The 18,537-nt window shown below is 46.0% G+C and overlaps 1 protein-coding gene across 2 annotated transcripts in view; it reads right to left on the reverse strand.

Moving 5' to 3' along the window:
- Window positions 1-18,537, reverse strand: part of ZNF469 (zinc finger protein 469) — a 247,542-nt gene that overhangs the window by 88,077 nt on the left and 140,928 nt on the right. For both annotated transcript variants that reach the window (XM_054079061.1, XM_054079060.1), the window contains one exon: window positions 10,096-10,205. The gene's annotated coding sequence lies outside the window, so the exon portion shown is untranslated. The remainder of the gene's footprint in view (window positions 1-10,095; window positions 10,206-18,537) is intronic.

Genomic DNA, 18,537 nt, shown 5'->3' on the forward strand with positions numbered 1-18,537 from the left:
TGCCACGTCCACCTGGGCATGCAAAATGAGAGCTGTCCCCAGGAGAAGCTCCAGCAATGCAGCAGGAGGTCCTCACAGTGACCAGAGACATCTCCTGCGTCACACCCTCAGTCGCTTGTCTCCTCCAAGGCAAAGGTAGCACTAGGGCGGTACGTGCTCCGATCGCACTATATGGAGCAGAGACTTTCTATGCTCTCTACAACTATGTGAAAGGAGGCTGTAGTGAAGTGGATGTTGGACTCTTATCCAAAGTAACAAGTGATAGGATGAGAAGAAAAGGCCTCAAGTTGTGCCAGGGAAGGTTTAGATTGGATACTAGGAAGAATTTCTTCACCAAAAGGGTTATGAAGCATTGGCAGAGGCTGCCCAGGGAAGTGGTTGAGTGCCCATCCCTGGAGGTATTTGGAAGTCATGTAGATATGGTGCTTAGGGACATGGTTTTGTGGTGGAGTTGGCAGTGCCAGGTTGAGGATTGGACTCAATGATCTTAAAGGTCTTTTCCAACCTAAATGATTCTATGATTGGTCCTACTCTTGGCCCTACTAGAGCTTAGCAACAACCAGCAGAGCTGAGAGGAGGAAGACAGGGGTTAAGGATAAGTGATACCACGCACAACGTGGGCGTCATCGTAATACCTGGCTACAACATAAGCAATTGAAGGAAGCCTTTAATTCTGATTTTTCTGCCAGTCAAGTAATAACTACAATGTTGTTTTAGTGTAACATCGAGTATTTAACATGAGATTGCTGGCATGCTCGCACAAGGGTATAACTGGGAGACAGGATGCACTAATATTTGCCAGTGAGACAGAACAGAAGACAAGAGATAAAGAACAGGATTATGCACAGCACACTACATACTCACATAATAAAGAGCATTATTTCATTGCTCTTGGGACCATCGTGCAAACTAATTAAAATGGTATTTCAGCATATTGAATTAATGACTCCACTGAGGGCAAGAAAGATCTTATCAATAGGCGTTTTGAAACCTCATTTGCTTTAAAAAATGTACCGGATTGGTAATAATCTCAATAGCAAACTAACAGAGTCAAGTAGAAACACACGTATTGTCAAGGTTTGCATGGGGGCGAAAGCTGCCACCCGGGCCAAGAGCAGCGCTCGGCAGGATGAGCGTCACGCATTGCTCTGAGCTTTGTGCACAGATATTGCTCTCCTCTCGGGAACTCTTCCCTACTCTTTAGCTTCAGGAAAGGACTTCGGGTTGGAAAGAAAGGCTGTAGGGAGTGGGCTATTTTGCCCAGTTCTCCTCTCTTGAAGGAGATATCGTATTATCTCCTTGCAGACATGTAAAACACCACCTGTGCTACTCCTGCCTCATGACCGGGGCTCTGCTTTGGGATGTTTTTTTACCCACTCCATCTCCTAGACAGGAGATGAATGATTGACAGGGGCTTCCTGCATCACCTGCTAATGCTGAAAACCATGTCAGATAGTTCTCTTCACAGATACAACAAAGCTCCAGCCCAGAAACAGCCAGGATTTTGCCGCTACTTCTCTCAGGAGAAGTACATGTATGAATCATGACAATATACTATGCCAAAGTATGGTTTGGGGTGTCTGAAGAATAAAGAAAGAAATAAAATCCTTTGGCTTCCCTCCCTGCTCCTCCCCAGGCTCCCAGCAGCCTGGATCAGACCCTTGTGTGATGCAGCCCACCGCCTATGTGGTCCTCACGCAGCCCAAGGTCTGCAGGGTGAGCGATGTCTCTACTCAGACATAACGCTGCCCCACCGCAGCCATAAAGTCTTTCCCATGGTCCTGAAGTCAAGTCTCAGAGCAAGAATCAGTGCAAAACCAACAAAGTCCTGGAGACCGTGAACAGATGCCAAAAAGATAGATGGGAAAAACTCACATTTTCAAGTGCCAGAGAAGACAATAAGACATAAACTCATTGTTTGGGGGAAGGTTTTCTTTGGGGGAAGAAGACTAGGGAGAGAGTGGGTGGAATAATAGTCCACCCCACACCCGACTCAGCAGTCAAATAGTGCTATTGAAGACAAAATTTTTCGTCTCCAACCATCACATTTTGGTGCCAGAGAACTCCCCAAATAGATAACTTCCCTGAGAAGGGACAGGTCCTGGGTTGGTCTAGCCAGCTTTCCTTAATTTATATGCCTCCCCTTGCCCCCCTCGCTTTGTTCAGCAGATGTATAGCAGAGTGGGCAGCAGGGATATGCCGGGTTCATTGTGCACTTGCAGCTCACAAGTGTAACAACTTTGTTTGGGTTCAATGGGGGACTGGGATGGGTGCAGAGGATCAGCAGAAGGCTGAGCATTGCAAGAGAGAACTGGCTGTAAGGAAAAGGCAATGCATCCTGAGGACGAGCAGAAAAGTGAAATGAGATGTCATCTCACCTAATATTGAAGAAATTAGAGCTGAACCATGCAGCTGTTGCATGTGGGTGTCACTGCAGGGACATCAGCGCCGTCACTCATCCCCCACGTGCTTGGAGATACCAACCGACAGCAATATGAAAACCTCTGCTAGTTTTCAGCAGCTGATTTGGAGTGACGGGGAGCTTAAGTGGGAGCCTGACAGTGTTGCGGCAGGGCGTCCATAAACCAGTGCAGGCATCTGGCTGTTTTAAAGCAGGTCTGTGTGCTTTCTGGACGGCTGTTGCATGTCAAGAAAACACTCGTTACTGCTTAGAGGATTCAGGTTATGCAAAGGTCTCTTTTTAAAAGGTGCCAGAGTGTATGCAAACCTTTGGCCTGTGCTTCCAAAGGAGTTGATACACTTATAAAGGCAAACACGTGAAAACCAGAGTACACAGCTTTCCCCGTGGTGACCTTTCAGATCTCCCATCCTGGGATCTCAAGGCACAAGGCTTGCCTGGGCTCAGCCTGACAGCACAGCGTGACTGTCTGCAGCAAGCTCCGACCTCCCCCTTCAGCCCTGTGGAGCTGCAATGCCTTCGTCTTGGCCAGAGAGGAGAGAAAGTGACCACAGGGGCACCCAGGTGAGCACCTGCAGCCCCTTGGAGTGGGGTTCAGGATGTGGGGTTCAGCATCATCTTGGTCGCCACAGCAGAGCAAAACTCAAGATGTGCTCCAGGGTAATTTGAGGCAGAGGAGGAAGACTTGCAGTCATAAAACTTCAACCTGAGCAGGGTGCTAATGCAACCTGCCATAGACACCTGTTTTAGGATATGCCAGGTGCCTTTCTATGGCTGTTAAGGGGGTGATTAGCACAGAATTAGGTGTCTGAGCTTTAGATGCCTAAGGTAAGGCAGGTGAATCCACACTTCATCTGCTAAGGAGTTATCACTCAGGAGCAAAGACAGGCTGAACCAGAAAACTCCCCACTGTGACAGCAAAAAAAGAAAGCCCCTCGAGTGCATTGACCTGCCAGTGAACTGCACGGGAAGAAAAATAACCCATCAGTTAGGAGTAGCTGTTATCTCACCCATCATCACCGTTACCTGTAACACTGGAGCTGACAGATCTCACCTGACGGCAGGCACAGCGCTGTCACAGGGACAAAAGCGCTTTCCTCTCCCCGGCCCGGCTGGGTTTGGAGGAAGCACCTGCCTTCCTCATCATCTGTCACCAGCACCAGGACGCTGCCATGACAGGATGGGTGACTCCCAGCTAAAGGAGAGCTATGCTGGGGACACTAAAAAGGAATGAGGATTCTGCTAGGCAACAACTACAAATTCTGGTATTCTGGTTTTAACAGCAGTTCATTTTTTCCAGCCAGAATTTGCCAACAGCCAAGACAGTTTCCAACATGACACTATTTAACACCAAGGCCACTGCTGCCATTGTAGTGACTCAGAAAATTCGCAGATAAGGCTCCCTGTAGGCTTAAAAAGCTCTTAATTTAGATGGACTTTTGATTACTATCAGCCACTTTGGTAACGTACGTTACCAGAGGTCTCAGCTGCAGCTGACAGCCCAGCCTTGCAGCGAGGACCTGCATCTCCTCCCTGCTTGGGCGGGGAGCTCAGAGACCGCCGATGCTCACCCCATCATTCTGGCGTTAGGCTTTGCAGCAGCCAGTCTGGAAAACAAAAGTCCAGCAGCATATGGCAAATCCCAGGCAGAAAATTACAAACATCAACATTTTTTATGCTGTTTCCCATCCAGGAACAGAGAACAACACAGAGTGTGCTGGGAACTGGGCCCAGGGATGGGAAGAGGCCCATGCGGAGCAGAGGTGGCTCTCACTTAATGGTTATTAGAATTTTTAAAGTCTCCCTCCCTTATCAGCAGTTTGGTGTCCAGATTCTGTCAAAGCCCGAGAACATTTCCCAGCTCGCTCTTATTGTCTATCACTGTTTCTAGGAGAGAAAATGCTGCGCTATAGCGGGGAAGCAGAGAGCTTGAACTTACTGACAACACGTGAACCGTACCTTCAGCTTCTGCAAAAGCCTTTTCTGAAACACCTTTCTCTGCTGACTCAAGGACCCTCGGCTAAGTCCCAAGATACCCATGGCAAGCCTTGCTCAGAAATGTCAGGGAGAGAAACGAAACACCAGCAGAAACACTTTGGGACATCAACAGGGTGTGTTTTGTAACCATTGGATGCAAAGGGGTTTTGCAAGACACTGCGCTGCCCTCGCCTTGAGGAAGTCAGTGCCACAAAAGGAGACGTGCAGGTCCATTACCCCTCTGAGCTCTCTTTAAAAGAGAGCACATCTTTTCCCTTCCAGACCATAAAACCTGCTGTCATTATTATCCAGTATTCCCTACAGAACTGCTCTTACCTTGACATTTTCTCTTGCTAGGACAAGCTCTAAAACGACTCAAATAACATGGGCAGAGCTGCCCTGCTGTGCTCCCTAGATAGAGGCACCTGGATCTCAACAAACATAAATGCATTCAACCTCCCGGTATCTGTTCCTCGCTCACTGTAACTCATCCATCCCAAAGCAGCACCAGCCTGCACATCTCCGAGTGCTCACAAAAAGAAAAAAAGGCAGCTCTATCACAATTTTTATGGTGAAAAGCGCAAACCAAATGATTTCCACATCAAAAGGATTCCCTGCACCAGAGAACACAATATGAGCTGCTGGAAGAGCTTCAGCCCATGCACAGGGGCAAGGCAGCTCCAACACACCCCTGCCACAGCAATCCTCCCTGTTTGCACCACCTGTGCTGCTACGTTGGGGCCGTTCTCCAGCCCGCCAAGGGCAGCGCTTTGGTTGCTATGATAACAGGAATCTGTTTTCCATGCGTTCCCATTCGCACCTGATGCCGAAGGAGTTTGACCTTTCCTCCCCTCTGACAGCTCGTTACAGTCGGCGGGAGATGGCGAGGAGAATACAGCGGTATGCACTCCAGCAGAAGGAATTGGAGCCCAGCTTGAAAACACAGCTAATAAACTTGAAGGCCTGAGCCTATCTGAGGCCAGTTTCTCAATTTTTACAATAATGCAAAGCATTGTTTGAGAAAAGCGCAGCCAGGGCTGCAGCTCGGGGCAGAAGAACCTTCCTCCAACAGCACTGGGCACAAAGTGCCATTTGCACCTCCAAACCCACCAGCTGGACAAGTTTGCCTTGAGCCATCAGATATCTCTATGCCATGCCCTTACGATGAAAAATAATCATTTAACTAGAGGCTACTGGATCCCATCACGATCAAGAGAGTTTTCCAAGCACCTTTTATCCCCCCCATTTGTCCAACCTGAACTTTTCCCCCGTAGTGGTAGGAATTTCCTCCTTCATGAGACAGCAGTAAATACTTAAATATGCTAAAGGAGCCGCTGTGCTTTTATTCATATGTTAGAGAAGGGGTCCTTGGTTTCTGTAAGAGCTGCACCTCTCTGGCCGTTGCCCATAGCACTTCTTCCGTCCCCCCTCGGTTCTCACCATCGCACGGTGCATTTTTAAGTGAAATATTGCTGTGTTGGATTTCATGGAGCTTGAGGACAAATTCACTTTTTTTTTTTTTTTTAATAGAAATCTTTCTCCCTGTTGCTGCTCTACTTCTAATTCTTAATTGGACAAGGCAGGTTCTTTCCTATTTCCAATAGGGCTGTGCAAAATTATGAGATCCATTAGCTTTGCAAAGGAAAAAAAAAGCCTTCTCAAATGATTTTCAAATTCTTCCTTGGAACACACGTGCTCTGTGGCAGAGTAATTTTGTTTAGGGTAATTCACTTGCGCTAATTTCCTGTAAGTCTTGCAAGATATATGACTATATTTTTTGGTGATTTTCCACATATATTCAGCACTAATTTCCCTTGGAGCAATATTTATGTGCAAAATATCCTCAGAGACGATAGAGGGTTTCTTTTCATTTGCAGGAACAGTGGAAATGCCCGGTGGATCAAATCACCGTCTCGTTTAATTCTGTGTTCATCTGAGCTAGCAGGGAGCTGTTATTCCAAAATACATAGATCCTGTCTCAAACACTGCCCCAGCTATCCCCAAGGTCCTGAGCTCTTGGAATTGTAGTTCTAATTAGTCTGGGTGACTTCATTTCAGTAAATGGCTCATAACTGAAAAATGCTGTTTCTGTAAACCACAAGCTATTGGTGAGCAGGTTAAGTGGTGAATATTAAGAGTTCAGTGGGATATTTAAAACGTATGTTTAAAATGAGTAAGATTTGATGAGGATGCGGATGCTCAGTGCCAGGAAAGAAGAGGCTTGGCTGGGTGCAGAGGCAGGAGCAAAAACGCCTCAGCTGCCAAACTCGAAAGAAACCTGTGCCCTGGGAGGGGAGATCCCTTCATTCAAATCCTTGCTTCTGGCCCCCAAAAGCTCAGTGGCCTCCCCATGACAGAGGCAGCAGGGCTGGAGGCAGATGCTGGGAGAGATACAGCCCAGAGTAGGAGCACCTCCTCCCATGCCCTGCCTCTCCCTCACACAGAATGGCTTTACGCACTTCCAGATCACTTTCCTTTTAAGCCATGAATTATTTTCCTCAGTTCATACCGACACAGTGTTCGTACCTAGCCTTTGCTTTTTTTGGTTCAGCTGCTGATCTACAAATCCCAGCTGGCCACTGAGCCCAGTTATAATTTGCTTTCACCTCCAGGTGGAGCGTTTCGGTTGCTGTTGCAGGACTGAGCCCCGCTCTGCCAGCTGTGCAGCTGTGGCCACAGGACCTCAAACTGGACACCACACCTCAAAGGAGAGAAAAAAGCCCCATCTATGCACAAATCCTAAATGTCATCTTGTGCTCTGAGTCACTGCTCGCTAAGACAGGCAAACAGCAGCCAAGGGGTCCCTTGCCTTGATGCGCACACAAGGAGACCCACCACCATCGTCCCTTGACGGTGGCAGAAAGGATGTTCTGCCAAGGATTGGATTGTAGAGATGTCCTAAGCAGGTGATGTGATGAAGGGATGCAAGTCTTGAGCACCTTTCCTCCTGGCAGTGTCGGCTCCCCTGGCAGGAGAAAATTTTGGTTTTGCTGGGGAAAGCATCTTATTCCAGGGTGGATTTTCACACTCCAAGAAGAAAGCCAGTCGCAAGCCAGGAAGGAAAAATTGCAAAACAGGACTGAGGAGGAGGGGAGACCTGGATCAGAACCCACCCTCTTTACTTACAGGAAGGCAGCTGGGAGAAAGCACAGTGTGGAAATGAACTTCCCAAAATAAAGGGAATTTAATGCTAACCAAACTACCCAGACACAGACGAACTTAATCATACTGAGGTGAATGAAGGTCATTAAATAAACAGCAAAAGTCAAAGTGTTGAGATTGGGAATATATTTAGCTATCAGCTCTTAGGGAGAGAAAATAAACATCGGGAATTGCACTGCAAAAAGTTATCTGAAGCACTGAGACAAAGAGAAAAAAACCAAACAGGAGACTTTGCTGACACATAACGTACATAATGGCTCTTTCAGAAGGATGTGGGCATGGGTTAGGAGGCAGTTAGAGGTAATGCTGCAACGGCGGGGGGATTCCCAAAGCCCTGGAATTGCATTTGCATTCTCTGATTTCTTATTTTTCTGCATCATAGTCCCAATACCACATAAAAAATGTTAATGTTGACTGTGGTTGGTGTAACTATTGACAGCCACGGGCTGGTCCTCAGCTGCTGGCCGACCCTTGCGTTTCATCTCCCATTATTGCAACTGTTTTCCCTAATTGCAAAGCAAAGTGGCTTGGGCACATGTGTGTCTTTGTCAACCATTTGCAACTCTGCAGTATAGAATGGGGTATAAATTTGTACATTCCTCTGGTTTTCCTTTCTATCAGCTTGGCAAGAGTCCACATTTTTTTAAACAGATGATCCAGGGTTCAGTTCTTGCTAATGAAGTTCATGTTCATTATGCCCCTACAAGAAAATCCATACAAAAAGTGCACACAACTGTTCGACCTTTGCATAAATCCAGTGTCCTGGAAAGCAGTTGCAAGCATTTGCACAGAGTGATCCTCCTGCCGAGTTTTGGTGTTTATTTACAGCGCTCACCTCTGCCTACAAAGATGTCTATGAAACTCACAGTACTCATAAAATCAGACTTGACCAGTTAGTCACCTGGAGCTTGTGACCACGAATCACTCTTCAATCTCCTGGACGGGGAGTTTCACTGGTTTTAATAGGACACGTGCTGAATAAAGCACTTGAGCCAATCTTTTCCATCACACCTGCACTACAGAAACATCTTTGCAAAGTAGGAAAGCAGAAGAGTAGTTTTCCTGATATGAATAAGCAAAGGCCCTTTACACATCCAAACACAGCATTTAGGAGATGGGAAATGACGCATGATTGCTGCAGAGCCCCCGTAGGAAGGATCGGTCATGGAGCGATCGCTTGGAAATGAAAAGGAATAAATCGTCCTCCCTGAATCGCAAGTCTATGCCAAAGAAATACCTGGACTGAAAATTCACATGCTCAGCAAAAGTAAATAAAAAAAATCAGAGCTAAAAGCCACAGGTAAAAATCACGTCAAGAGTCAGCAGGGATACACATCTGGCTCCTGTAGCTGCTTTTAGAAGTATTAACTCCAGTTCTTAATGCCAGCAAAACCTCTGCTGAGCTCTCTAGATTTTCCTGAGTCATTAGAAGTAAAGAAAACAGCAGGCTACTGGGTGCTTGTCAAGCTTTATAGAAGAAACTGATAAAACCATTTATTCTATACAGGAATCAAAACCAGTGCATACAAATTTTCTCCTCCAAACCCATTCGTATCACTAGCTTTGATTAACAGTGCTGCCAGAGTATCATTCATCCGTATTAACTAACAACATGTTTTTCCACATTAATTCCAGCTTCCTATCAGCTGGAAAATAAAATAAGTTTCTTTTTTTATGACATTCTTTTTAGCCCATTCCCATCTGCATACTGGTTTTGTGTTTTTCTTTAGAGTTCCCCACAAGACCTGCTCAAATACAAAAAGCTCAGTGAAAACCTCTGCACAGCAAGTGCTGGTCCTCTGTTAATGCTCTGCGGGCATCTCTCTTGCATTTGTTATTGTAGGGTTGCTTCAGGGCACCCTTTAGAGCAAGGCTGCTCATTATTGTTGACCTTCTAGATTTTTTTCCCTCTAGCTCTTTTTTCCTGCAGGATAGAACTACCACAAAGTCCTGAATTTGGAAACCAGGCCATCAAAGCCCGCGATGCTGGTTTTGCAAAGATACTGCGCAAGAAAAAATTGAGTCAGATTTTCGGCTGCAACATCATCCTAAGACAAATACAACGGGAGGGCAGAGACCGTTTCCCATGTACCTGGGAACCTGAGATCTGCACTCTCCCAGACCATCCAGGAACCACAGAAACAAAGCACAGTGTCACACACACAACCTCGATGGCCAAGATCTCCATGCTTCCCAAAGTCTACCCTGCTTCCCAAATGCAGGATTTGAGTGCTGTTCACAGCCCGAACATCTGGTTTCTACAGAAGAATTGTTTCAGAAGCTGCAGTTTAATTGTGGCTCACTCCGTAAGCAGCACCATGTCATATATGTGTGTCAATAGGGAAGGGGTGTTGCAACCTTTATGGCTGCGGGAAGCAGGGAGTAGCCAGATGCGTCTGAGATGCCTTCAAGCAAACAAAACCTCACAAGCAATGTCTTGCTCCTAGTCCCTCTGCACAAGAGCACAGCAGACAAAACATTCTGTACTGTATTCACTGATCTACCAATTCAGGAGAAAGAAGACATCACTTTCTTACCGTTACTTGACCAAATTCACACTCCAGCAGGCAGCAGCATTGTCTAGGAAGGCCTTGGCATTAGGCTGTGCTCCCTCTTCAGTCCCAGCTCCTCACCTCCTGCGAGGCACCTTCAGGAAGGAAAAAAAACATCAGGAGATCGTGTTAGCAAGCAGAAAGGTCTGTATTACTGCTCCTCTGTTGTCTCACTAATCACTTTACCAAGGGATATAAGCAATAAAAACAACTAGGGAAAAGAACCTAAGAAATCTTAGAAGAGAAAGCTGAAGGCAGAGCAAACATCACTTGCGTTAGCGATGCCAATGTCTGCCCTCTCTGGGTACGGGGCTGGGAAGGACTTTCTGTCAAGCTACACTTCTTCCTCCAGCTGGGGTGATGCTGTGGAAGGGGTTAGGTCAGGAGTTAGGACTTAGTTTGTAGTCCCCCAGACTTTGGCTCTTTCCCCAAACACCTTCCAGTCTTTCTAGTTATCAGTCAGCCCGTTGGGAAAAGGTGTTCCTACAGGCCTGGGAAGATGAAGTGGTGAGGACCCAAACTGCTCCTCTCCAACACCATCTCCTCCATGCTAAATTTGGGCATTTCCAGGAGACCAGAGGAAACAATAATAACCCTCAGGGAAAGCAGGACTTTCCTCGTCTTCCTTCATTCCTCTGCAAACCCAAGTAGTGGAGCAACCAGAGATCAGCTTGATGCACCTTCCATGGCAGGGTGTCCCCTGTCCCCAGCCACCTCCATGGTGGACCTGCCCATGATGATGGGGAGAGCGGCCAAGCTGCCCCCCGGCTCCTGCTGCAGCCTACCATGGGTCAGCTTTCCACCGAGTTGCAGAAAGAAACTATCATTCTTTTGACAGCTCGAGGGCTGTTTCCAGACTGCTGGACTCGCTTTCTGTCACTGCAGATCGGAAAAAATCTCCAGTCATCCAAAAATGGATTCCAGGCAGGCCCTCCAGGTAATTCTTAAACCTTGAGACAGCCTTGGAGAGTGACTGTTCCCCTCTTAATCCTCTAAAAACATCCACAGGAATGGCAAACCTGCTTCCCCCACATCTGCCCCTTCCCCTGGAGCCCCATCTCTCCCTGTTCGCAGTTGGACAAAGGATGCCTTGAATCTCTGCTTTCCCAAGAGTTTAGTTTCAGGTCAACAAGCCTATGAAAAATAATTGCATCACAGGAATGGCACATGCCATCGTCATGATGTGATGTGGCTAGAAGGGCTTTCCCCAGCTGATGCTGGTGCCTGGGCCACATTATTCCCAAACTGCCTGGGTGCAGCCCCATCCTGGAAATACCGAGACCTTGTCTGGGCACTGGAAGCCACTAGAGATGTGTTCAAGTAGTGACCCTTACTCCCTTTTTCCATCAATATGCACTTATATTTATATATTAACATAACATAATAGCATCACAACACACTCTATGTGTTTATTTATTGCATTAAGCTAATATTAATACAGGTGTCTTTACTATTTAGTAGGTAAATAGAGATTGGAATGATAAGAAAAATAAAACTGATAATGGCCCACTCTTTCAGCATCCACACATATCTGCTCCAGGTACAAGCTTCAGGGACAATTTACAACACAAACATTCACCAGCCCTTCCCAAAAATGAGGTACCCAACAAAGCCACCTCCCGTGAGGCCAACTCCACTTTCACCTTGACCACTGGGCAGTATTCTCCACTGAGGTCCATGTGCAGATACACCCTCCCACAATACCCTCCACCCTTTAGTCACAAAAACTGCCGAAAACAAACCAAAAAGAAGGCAGCGCACGTGAACCAGAGGGACTGTGACAGATGGGTAAAACTAGAAACAGCTCTTTGTATTTGTGCTGCTTTTTTTTCCCTAGGAAACACTAGAAAATGAGGCCTTCTGTATCTAAATGGTCTCATTTTGCTTCAAGTGTTTCCCATTTTTAAAGCCTGTCTGCGGTTGTGTATACAGTGGACTATAAATATTTCATTGAGCCTGCACTGCGGGCACTTTCCTTTGAGTTCATCCTTCGATGCTTCCTTTTTGTTCCTTAACGATGCTCAACTAGGAGCTGCCTGGCGCTGACCCTGAGCTAACAAAACTCCATGCAGTGTGGATCAGGGAGGTAGAAGTAATGATAACAGCTAACGAGATCACGTAGTTACAATTCCTAGAGTTAAAATTGTTGTAACACACATTTTTTTCTGCGGAGAGACTGAAAAACTACAGAAGGTTTTTTTCCTCATTGTTTCCAGTCATCAGCTTGCTTCACTAACTCGAAGAAAGAATGATATCCTACTATCTCCTACCCAAAGCAGATACGGCAGCATTTCTAGGGTCTACTATGTAGAAAACAAGGGTTACAGAATACAAGGAAAGAGAAACTGGGCATCAGCCCTCCTCAGGCACCTCCTTAACTCCACAGATAACTTTCTGGAACAAGCGCAAGTGTCACCTGAAATATTTCTTTTCCCATTAACGTTCACGGAGGATGAGCAAGGGTTAGCGGATTAAGGTTTCTCCCCCAAAAGCCTTTTTGATGACCACCACCCAAGTCACTGGCACTGCTGGGGGTCCTCAACTTCAACACGGTGGTTTATTGTGCAGAATATTTCTCATTGTTTTTCCTCTATGCCTTAAAGACTTTGCTTCATTCACACTGATATCACGAGTGCTCCACCCAGCCTCTCTCTAGGACTGGATCAACCGCTTGGTAGCTCTAAGCCAGCACAAAGAATCCCTCCCAGTTTGTTTGCACCCAATCCCAAGAAAAAAAGTAGGTCCTACATGAATGAAGAAAAAGAAAGGAGGAGAGAAAGCATGACTCCAGTAGTTTTCATGGTATTCAACAAGGCTGGAAACAGTGATGGCAATAATTGCCCATAGCCTCCTGAAAAATGCTTGTCAGAGATTTTCCAAACGCTTGAAAAACACCAAGATATATATTTGTATGTAACCACCAGACTCAATCAGCTCATCTTGACCAAATACTCCACAATGACATTATTCCACAATGGCATAATCTTTAGAGAAAAACCACAACATTCTTGGACCCCAAACAGAAACTCGACACATGTAATACCTAATATTTGTACCCTGTTTTCCTATGAGTCATTTTCCATCCCACTGTCTGTTGAAAAATGTTTTTTTGTTTATTTATTAAAGATTCTCTCAATGGCTTTATTGATGACAGAAGAAAGGAGCAAACGAGAGATTCGGCATCCCGGAGACCTGCCACTGAATCCGACCTAACTAAAGCCATCTGCTTAGGACAGGAACCGCAGCCACTGAACCTGCTGCCAAAATCAGATTTTAAAGGGACAGTGTGAGAGCGGGTGGGATGCGGGACAGACTTTGCATTTTAAGCCAAAGTCATGTTACAAATAAAAAACAAACAAATAAAACCAAACAAAAAAAAAACTCAAAAAAAGAGACAAATGCCTTTTAATTTATTTGGGGGGTGGGGTGGCATGGTGTCATAGGATGGAGGGATGACTTTGTTTTGTTTTGACTGTCAAAGCCCAATTTTATTGGCACAAATGGAAACACCCCCAGGCTTGTCTGGAAGAACCCGTGCTGGGAAGCTTTTCAGCTGGAGAAAATGGGCAAGTGAAGCCATGTACCAACCCAAAAAAGTGAAACCAGCTGGTCTAGTTCAATAGTCCAAAGCAAAGGCTTGGTTCAGCCCTCACCTGTGCTAGCATTTGTGCAGCGAGACCTTCTTAAAGCCAGCAACAGGCGGCTGAGCATCAACCCTGTGGGTGCAAGGAAAAAGAAAGATAAACCACCTATTTATTTAATAAATGCATTTAATTGTGCTATTTGATCAATCTTCATGATCTCAACAACTCAAGCCTGAGCTGTGGGGGTTTATTTTCCAATTTAATCTTGACAAGACCCATTGATACATAATGAAGCGAGCAGCAGTGTCTTGTGGGGGTGCTGCAGGGAGCTAAAGGGCACTGGATGGAGTCAGTCAGGGCTGCTGTGAGCTTGTACAAAGCTGGGTGAACACAGGGTGGGGTACCCTGGCCCTAATAGCAACAGCTTCAGTCTTCAATGCATATTCGACCAACTAAACCTCTTTATTTTAAGTTAGGGCACTCATCTCTGCTTCCTCAGTCTTTTTGGTGACAAGCTACCAGATCACTTGATAAATGGAAAGCTGACCTTTCTTCCCTCTCCAAAACAAAGAAGATCCAAGTCTTTGCTTACAGTTTATGCTGGGTTTCTGCTGGATGTTAAGACTTTCTAAAAGGAAAGAAAGGCCTGCAGGCAGGGGTCTTGGCTGTGTTCCAGGTCTGGTTAGCTAAATCCAGCCGATTTCTATAAAGAGGGACTCATCCTAGTTTATTCCATCATGCTTGAGCTGACTGGCAGTCACCAACCCGCTGGCTGAACAGCCCATATATCAGAGATCACCAAACAACACAACCCATCTGTGTTAATGACTGATGAAACAAGCAACAACACGTTCATGGTCTGCAGAAAATCAGATTAGCGGTTGTGATCCATGCAATAGATGCCATGCATCAAAAGACCCACAGCAACCCCACTCGTCTCCTGATGATGATCGTGCTACAGCCATGAAGGAGGACATTGTGTGGAGCTCTCGACATATGGTGGGACTTGTAGTTCACATTAGAACTAATAATCACAGATCTATAATGATAACGTTAGGAACACCCTTACTTCAAAGAGAGGTTCTGTCTTCCCAAGTTTTAGCTAATTACAAAGAATAAACTCAAATATATGGCACTTATATCCATGTACTATAAATATATGACACAAGTAGGACAGTCAAGCCAGCTCTCCTGACCTATCTGCAGTGCTGACAGGAGATCCCTAGTGCAAATGTTACACGTTTGCTTTATATTTGTTCTTAAACAAAGTGAGCAAAGGTCAAAACTAAGTTCCCAGAGGAGGACACATTTGCTGTCCAGATGGTAACGAAATATGAAGGCCTTTTCTGTGAGCAGAATGGACAAATAGATGCTTTACAGCCCTAACGTCATTCTGACCTTCACGCTGTACAGTACACATATGTTTTTCCCCTTGGGCTTATGCCTCAGAGAGTGTTTGGGACTAGCAAAGCAGAGGGTAGGGAGGGTACCTTATTCATACAGTGCCTGGTCTTGTATTGCACCAAACCAAATGAAACTTATCCTGCAGCTCAAGAGCCTTCACAGAGCCCTGGCGCAAAGTTCAGCCTTGCAATGAAACCCCTGATCGCAGCGTATGGGGGTTCATTTCCAATATTTGGTACAACCCTAAAATTACACAAGATCAGTCTCTAAAAACAGGAGAAGATCTTCTAGGGGAAGAAGAGAAAACAGACCCATGTCTGGGATCAGCATCAGTTTAACAACATTTCTCAAAGCAACTGAGTTAACTTTTTGGTTTCTAGAAAGCACACAATAAAAATATTCTCCTCCATTTGTCTCTCTTGGGAAGAGGCACCAAGGCTCAGTGGAGCAGGTTGCCTTCAGCAGAAACAGCTTCCCATGCTTTAATTGGGGATTTCTGTTACAGTGGTGGTGCAGAGAGAGCTTGTGAAGAGCTGGAAGAGAAGGATCAGGGATGTAGGAAACAATGCTGCAGTGACTTTTACCCTTACTATTGGCACCACAGTCATACCTAAGCCATACTTGGCCACGTAGGGGAAGAAAAGGAGAGGCAGAGCTCTTTAAGCCTCCCTCCTGTCATCAGCCAGTGGTTTGGTGACTATTCCCACAACAGGGAAGACGCACACCAAAGCTTCATCCAGACCACAGAGTAGAACTCTCTCACAGAAAGGACTGTGCGAAATCTCAAAGAGAGGAAAAAAAACCAACAGAACCACAGCCCAGAGTCAAAGCGCCTGGTCCAACACTGCAAATTGAAAGCTGCAACGATTCCCAGTTGTTTCTGTTTTGTTTTCTTGGCCTAATTTCTTTCAGGCTGTCAATAGCTGCATGTCCTCTGCAGAGCCAAGCATAAATCTAGTCAAATCCTGACTTACCCTAAAGCAAAGAAACATCCTTATTGTTATTCTAGCCAGGAACGCTCGCATTTTTATTGGCCTGAGAAGTGCAATCAGTGCTTTTGGAGCAAAGGTACTGTCCACCTGCCACCTCCTCTTTCTCCAGCACACAAAGAGATCAAGCTTCATATGACCTGTTTCTTCCTGGGTTGAACCGCTAGGTAAGAATGAAGATCTCCAAGGGCAGGAGAATCGGCACTCTTCAGCAGGAGCTTTTGTATCTCGCTCCAAAGGCTGAAGCTAATGCAATGTGAAAACTATTACCCAATCGCAGGGGGAAAGCTAATTCTCCAGGCCAGTCTCAAACATGCAAATATAACCATGATCTTTGCCATTTGCAACACAATGGAAAATTGCTAATAAAAGTTCCTATTGTGTCGGAGATATAATACTAACCGCATGGTATTTCTGTCTCTCTCCTCCTGCCCTTCCTCTTTGCAGCCAGGCAGCTAAAAATGACTTAAAACTTCCCAGCTCAAATGCTTGAGGTCAAACAGTGATGCTGAAGCATCACAATGAAAGGTCTGAAGACCATCTACTGCACAGCCCATTGCTCTCTTTCAGAATCAAGGCATGCGGTTCTTCTGCTCCATTCTTGAAGCCCAGGAACCCTGTCTGCAACTCTAGCTTGAGGCTGGACCTACCCAAAGTGTGAGGCTGTAGGACTCTCCTCTAACCCTCAGTCAATGACGCCCCATGCTCTCAGCACCATACCATGGGGTAAGCCTGGCCTCCCACATCCCAAGGATCCCCAAAACACCATGCCAGAACCATTCTTCCCACCCTGCCACTGAGCCTGCTGTACGCGTTACCTCTATCCTGTGCGATGTGATAAGTCACCTTACCCTGTCCTTGTGGCTGGAAGGGCACCTTGCTTTGGTCACGGTTCTCCTTTCTCCTTCCCCTAAAGGGAAAATACCTGCCTACATCCTTTCCCTGAGCCCAGGAAAGGAAGCACAGACACAAGGATTAAAAACTGGGCCAGTATTTTCAAGGCTGGATAACCGGAGCTGGGCTCCTTGATCCACCTTTCATCGTGGAGATGAATGACCTGGTTGCTTTACAACCCACATGAGCACCTGCAGTTCCCAGCAGCCTTCTCTTTAAAGACAACCAGTGCTGGCAGGGACGCCAAAGGAGGGATTGAAAACCCAGCTCCGCGCTCCCTGCTTTGAGGGCTAAGTGTTTTCCCGAGGGTCCTTCCTACTCTAACTTATTTTCTCTCTCCCCAGGGTTTTTGGCTCAAGCAATGGAATGGCAGCAGCAGGACAGGAGTCAAGCAGGCAAAAGGAGGTAAATGCAGCTCATGTCTCTGTCCTGCTTTCTTTGGAAGTGCACTTGTCTCTCCCACTTTGTCCTTTGTCCAGCGCTCTTTCTCCTACTAACATCTCATGCCCAAGAGCATCAACATCTCTGTTCTGCTCCAGCCTTTTTTCTGGCCATTCTGCTGAAGGAAAGTATAGGATTAAAGTGTGGTGTACATGAGATGCAAAACCCAGTGCAGAACCTCAGATCTTGACAGGCTGCAGGAAACCCACCTGTTACAGGGCAATTAAGAGATTTTAGCTGAAACCAGTGGCCTCAGTGTTTCACCAAGGCAGACAAACTGCTTTATTTCTGTGTATTTGTAAATAATCTCATTATTTACAGGGGCCATGTGCTCTCTATTACCTTTCATATACCAATATTGAGGGGACATCTGAAGTTGGTTAGCCTGTTTGTAAAGGGTCCATCTTCAGCTTTTTGGTATTTCCTGGTCGGTACGTGACCAAGTTAACACACTACTCTCCATTTAGAAAAGAGACCCTCCAAGGATCTGCACTAAGCAACTCCTAATGCATAAGGTGCTTTGGGACTTCATAGGCTTTAGAAAAGAAAAATTGAAACCTCAAAACCGAAAAACAACAACAAAATGTAAAACCTCTCTGATTCCTGGAGTTGGCCACTGGTGAGTGCAGGCAGGGAAAATAGTCTGAACAGATCAAATAGGGAGGTATTTCAGGTTTTTCTGTTTGGAGGAGGTGATGCTGTTGATTTTTAGGAGGAATGGAGGGTTAGCTGCAGATGTCAGCCGTATGTCTGCAAGCAGAGGACACGCTGCCAGCACCTGAACATCTTCCATTCCATTTTCCCCTTTAACTGCAGCTGACAGAGGCTCAGATGGAAGAAGCCGCATGAATCAGCAGCATCCCTTCCTGGATACTGAAGGCATCTGATCCAGCTGATTTAAGAATCAGGAGTTTGAAAACAGAGTGGTGTTCACATCTTCCTCTCCTGTGTCTCATGAGTATTACCACTGCACGAGGTGCAGGTTTGCCTTCCCTGCTGGCATTCCTACTTTTCACAATATTGGTGTTTAGCAAATCTTTGCTTACAACATGTTTCTTTTGCCCTGGAAATCTCAACCTCGGTTCAACATCTGGTACTTTCAAGGAAATTGAGTT

This window comes from Cuculus canorus, chromosome 13, assembly GCF_017976375.1.
Source record: "Cuculus canorus isolate bCucCan1 chromosome 13, bCucCan1.pri, whole genome shotgun sequence".
Taxonomy (NCBI): domain Eukaryota; kingdom Metazoa; phylum Chordata; class Aves; order Cuculiformes; family Cuculidae; genus Cuculus; species Cuculus canorus.